Source organism: Gossypium hirsutum, chromosome A10 (genome assembly GCF_007990345.1).
Source record: "Gossypium hirsutum isolate 1008001.06 chromosome A10, Gossypium_hirsutum_v2.1, whole genome shotgun sequence".
NCBI classification, from domain to species: domain Eukaryota; kingdom Viridiplantae; phylum Streptophyta; class Magnoliopsida; order Malvales; family Malvaceae; genus Gossypium; species Gossypium hirsutum.
In genome coordinates, this window is record NC_053433.1 from 115,815,584 (window position 1) to 115,821,583 (window position 6,000).

The window sequence follows — 6,000 nt, forward strand, 5'->3', positions numbered from 1 at the left end:
ATATAAATATATATATCCCTTTTGTCACATGGCCACCAACAATACAAACTACCCATTTAATTTGCTTAATTACTCACCATTGTATACATGTGTATGCATTAATATCCCAATTTTTATTCGGTCCACATATAAAAGATTAAGATTGTTTTACCTAAAGTTTTAGATTCGAGTCTTATAAATAAAGAAAGTAATTTCATTTAAAAATTTAAATATAACATTGTTAGGTGTAGTAAAAAGATATATTAAGAGAACTCAAGCTTAAACTTTGAATATAATATTGTTGGGAGTGGTAGTCATGAAGTCCGAAATAATTAATTTTCATTGATAATAAAGGTAAAAATACCATAAAGGCCCTTGTACTATGAGTCAGATTATATTTTGCCCCCTCTACTAAAAAATAGATAAATTAATCTTTATATATTAGTAAATAGTCACTTCTATTAAAAACTAGTTTTTTTATGTCAGTTGAGGCATACAAGACATACTACATTTAATTGTAAGATTATTTCGTCAGTCACGCTAATTTTTAATAATACAAATTTACTTTTTAACCTAACATATAGAGATTAATTTATCGATTGTAAATGAACATAAAAAACCACCATTATTAAAGGAACATTTCCAATAAATGAAAAAAAACAACAAGTTGATCATCCCCAAAGACAAAGCAACAAACATTTACCCTTGAAAATGGGGATTTTTTACCCTACATGTTTAAGACAATTGCAATATGATTTTATAGTACTTGTAAGCTATTGAGATTGCAATCAAGATCTAAATATTAGAGAGGCATTAATTGCTTTGAATATTCCTTTTTATATTTTATTACAATAATTTACTAAACCAACTAGTAATTTTATGTAGTTTTTAATTTATGGTTCATTGTATTTATCTATGCTCAAGTAATTTGTACTCATAAAATAATAATATTTTCAATTTCTTTACTTTCTTTGTAGTAATTTTAGGTTCAGAGATAAATGTATTGTGTCACACATCTTGTGAGAAATTTTGTCTATTTGGAAACTTTTTATGTTATTTTTTAAGTTTTTATATTCAAAATTATAGAGATGGATAATAGAGCGAAACAAGATGATTTTTTTTTCACCTCGACTTTGACTCGATTTTTACATATATATTCCCAAACCCATCTCATCTTGAACCTCAATAGTAGATTTGGCATTAAATTCTAGAGGGGTCTAACTAATTTTTTTTTTAATTTTGAGGGATTTAATGAGAATTTCACCCTCATATCAAATAATTTTTTTTAAAAGAAAAAGAGTTGAATTCTTTAATGAAATGAAATAAAATTGAAAATGGTGAGTAAGATATGGGGCCTGCTAGGTTTCAGAAGTGGAGAATTTTTGGGGACATTAGAGTGTACAATTTGTCCTTTGAATGTGAAATATGCAGTTAAAATGTCTCCTCCTTGGACTCCACAAATTGTATCAAGGACATATAAACTTCCAAAATAAAACTATAGATTTTATTTAACAAAATATTTTTAATAAAATATTATTTTTCAAACTAAATATAAAAAACCCAAATTTCTTCTATTTCAACCCTTAATTATATAATGTATAAAATTTAAACATTTAATAATTTAATATAAAAATTTTAATTTAAACTTCAAATTTTGTAATTTTATCTAAATCCTTAAATAAAATTCCTCGCTATATTATTCTTATGAAATGAGATTTAAACTTAAAATGTCAAAATTACTACACAATAATAATTAAAGGAAATAAATAAATAAATAAAACTTCATGGTTTCTTATTTATCTCCTCAACTTGAAATGGAACAATAACTGCAAAATTGTCCTATGCATCATTTATGACTGGTTTTACAAGCTTTGTCTTTGGTCTGAAATGAAAAACAGCCCCCCACACACATTGCATCATTGTGTCTCCAAGGTTTATGAGAACCCAAAATTTTATTGATTCTTCATATATTTGCACTATGGATAGCTCATTTAGGCTTAGCTTTATTGCTTCTTATTCTATTAAAATATATCATAAGTAGATATATATTTTGAAAATTTAGAATATAATCTTTGTAATTTTATTTTCAAGAATTTATAAGAATTTAAAATTTTAATTTCCTAAAAGATACATGGATTAAATTTTAAATTTTCGAAAATACAAAAATTTACGACATATTTCAGCCAGACAAAAATATAACTAGTTTCATTCAATAAATATTGAGAATTCCAATCCGATACAACTTTGTAATCTTACTTATGTGGAGCTTTATTTAGAGAATGAATTCATTAAAGAATTTGTTATATACAATCACCACCGTGAATAGAGAAAAAGAGGAAGAGCTTGCCTTGCTTCGTGACCACCATGCTTAGACTATGTCTTTCTATGACTCTCAATACTTTTATGTGAATCATCACTCTTATCACTAACAGATCTACTAAAAATCGGTGAAAAATATATATTTTATCTATAATTTATGTCAAAACTATATGTATATTGTCTTGAATATTTGAAGAATTATATTTTTATAAAAGAAATACAGTTGAATATGCATAAAATATATAATTATTGAGTACTTAGATTTTAAAGAAAAATGAAGGGTTTCTCTACTGTTATGAAGAAATGTCAACCTGGGAAACTGGCCATGACCATGGGCTGCTAAATTAAGTGCTTTCTATAGATATTTGTCTAACAAGTTCCCATGTAGGTTTCATCATACTCGAGTTGGGTCTATGTGCGGTGTCAATACTATAAATAATTTTTAAAATTCGATTCGATTCAAAATATAAATTTTAAATTTTGTATAATCTTGTTCATAACTATAAATTGTTAACTCCAACTTATTTAATATGTTTATTTTTTAAAAATATAAATATTTTTATTTAATTCTAATAATAAATAACCTAATTTTTTTTAATATTAACATTATAATATCATATATTTTACACTATATAAGTTACGAAAATAATATATTATAAACTTTAAAAAAATTAGGTTGGATCGAAATCAGCTTTGAATATTAAAATTTAAATCTAACTCATATTTTAAATTAATTATTTTTTGTCTAAACTCATTTTTAACTTTATTTATATAAATCTTTCTAAAAAAAATTTAAAAAATTCTTGGAATTTGAACAAATAACTCAATACTTAAACAAATATTTCAATACAAAAAATCTTACGTTCCTTTTCTAACTTTAGAGATTATAATAAAGGTAGTAGTTGCTTAGTTAGGGGGTTGGTAGTCCCGACCCTTCTTAAAATGAAAAATTTTTTATTTAGACTTTTTTAAAATTTTAAATTAGTAAAAGTAAAATTATATTTTGACCCCTTAAATATATTTTGGATCTTTGTACTCTTCACAAATTTAGAATTTAGTCTTATTTTTCAAGTTTTTAAATTCAAGTCCAATTATTAAAATTGTTAAATTTATTGGTGTGACATTGTGAAACAACCAAAAAAAATCTACTTGATAGTAATCTAACTAAAGAGATGACATTATAATGAATTTAGAATTAACACAATATTCTTAACTGTTTAACAATAAGACAAAATTTTCGAAATCTGAAAATTAAAAAATTAAATTCTTAAAAATAAAAGTATAATAATTAAATTTCAAATTTACGAATAATACAGAAACTTATGAGATATCATAATTAGGGTGTTGCAATAATTTCCACATAGAGCATTGAATGTATCTGCAACTCCAACTAAAACACCATTTTCATTAAATGTTTTCTTTGAAGTGTTTGAAGCTGCCATGGCAACAGTAGACATGATTAAAACATAAACTTTACATTCACAATACTAACAAAAACAACACACACATATATATAGCATTTTTAAAAGGATTTGGAATGGCTGGCAATGCCAGAGTGGAAGAGAATCAGCCCAAGGAAGCTGAGTTGGCAACACTATACTCTATTTTGGTTATCAATTTGATTCTTATACTTCGATTTGTATAATTTATTATTCTGTTTGTATATTTTTCGTTAAAAAAATTAAATCAACCAATGATACGTTGTCATGTGTCGATGAAAGTAAAAAAATCTTAAATTTTTTAAAAAATCATTAGAAATTCAAAAAATCATAAAGAATTTAGGAAAAAAACCCAAAAATCTTAAAACTTAAAAAATTATTTATAAAATTAAAAATCATAATATATTTTTCAAAATTATAAAAAAATTATAAGTATGGAAAACTTTAAAAAAAAACTTAAAATTTAAAAATTCATTTGTTTGGAATTCTAGATATTTTAAGAAAATATTAAATTTTTATGTTTTTTTAAGGGTTTTTTTTGAATTTTTGTGAAATTTTTATATTTTTAATGAATTTTTTTTAGTAAAAAATATCATAAATTTCTTTACAATGTGGCTTAGTGGGATAGATGTCTATGTGTAAAATTATAATGTATGAAATTAAAATGTCAAAAAAACCATAAATTAGCAAATCAATTAGACATTTTAAATAATTCTCAAAATGCTTGAAAAAACCTTAAAATTCTTTTATTGAGTGATCTCTAACCCCTTCTTAAAGAAGGCTTAAGGGGTAAAAAAGTCTCTGAACTTTTTATAAAAAAATCAATTAAGTCACTCAACAAAAAAATACACTCAATTAAGCCATCGAACTTGAAAATTGCATCAATTAAACCTTTTGACCGACGAAATTCGTTGTTGACAGTTAGTTCCATTAAATGTTGATGATGTGGTAGTTAACAGTTACCAAATTATCCATTCTCTTCAACGTCATTAAGTTTACACATCATCTACCACTTGGAAGAAAATGCATGATTTGGTAATTGTTAACTGCCACATCATCAACATTTAATGGAACTAACGAGAGGTTCCGTCAAAGGGCTTAATTGATATAATTTTTAATTTCAAAGGTTTAATTGGATCTGCTTTTCGTGGAAAAGCTTAATTAATTTTTTTTGAAAAGTTGAACAAAAAATTTACCCTTTGTGATTTTTTTAATGAATTTTTTATTAAAAAACTCAAAAATCCTTTAAAATATAAAAAATTCATTAAAAGTGGAAAAACATTCCTAAAGTTCCCAAAAAAATCATATAATTATTTAAAATTTTCATAAAATTTTAATATTTTCTAAAAAAAACCTAGAATTTCAAATAAAAGGTATTTTAAAAATTTGTTGAAAATTTTAACTTTTTTTAGTTTTGCATACTTATAGTTTTAAATATATATTTTTTATAATTTCCAAAAAATGGATTATAATTTTTAAATTTTTAATATTTTCCAAGTTAACGTTTTTGGAGTTTTTATGATCTTTTTTAGATTTTTAATGATTTTCTAAAAAAATCTGCTTTTTCTTAAATTTTTTACTTTCATTGACATGTGATGGTGCATCATTGGTGAAATTCTTTTTTTTTAATGGAAAATATATAGATGTGTAATAGAATGTACAAAATGAAATAATAAGAGCTAAACCGATAATTAAAATAAAGTATAGGGATCAAGTTGATAGTCAAAATAGTATATGTATTAAAGTGATAATTTAGTTACCATTAATATTTTGGTTTAAAAAAATTATTTGACTCTTTTTTAAATATATTAAATTTAATTTAAAAAATAATAATTTAATTTCAAATTAACAAATGATGCAAATATTAAAATTAAAATTTATAGTTATTAAATGTATATATTAAAATGACCCTAATTACCCAATAAAAATTAGATGAACCCTTAATTGAATGAACATCTCACTTTTTAATATCAATACAACTTGCAAATTACAATGGTTAACACAACAAATTTTGAATGAAAAAAATAGCTTAGATTCAACTAAACAACCCTTAATTTATAGAACTTGAAATCTATTTCATAATAATAAAAAAAACAAGATTTTAGTCGTTCAAAGCAGTTTCCCTGAGCCAAAAATGGAACCTTTTTGCCAACTGCCATGCCTTGAATATTGAAACCCCTTTGTATTCGGACCCCCAATATAAATCACCCTTTCACCGTCCCTTTCCCAAAAGAACAAAGAATCAAAATTCCAAGAAAAAAAA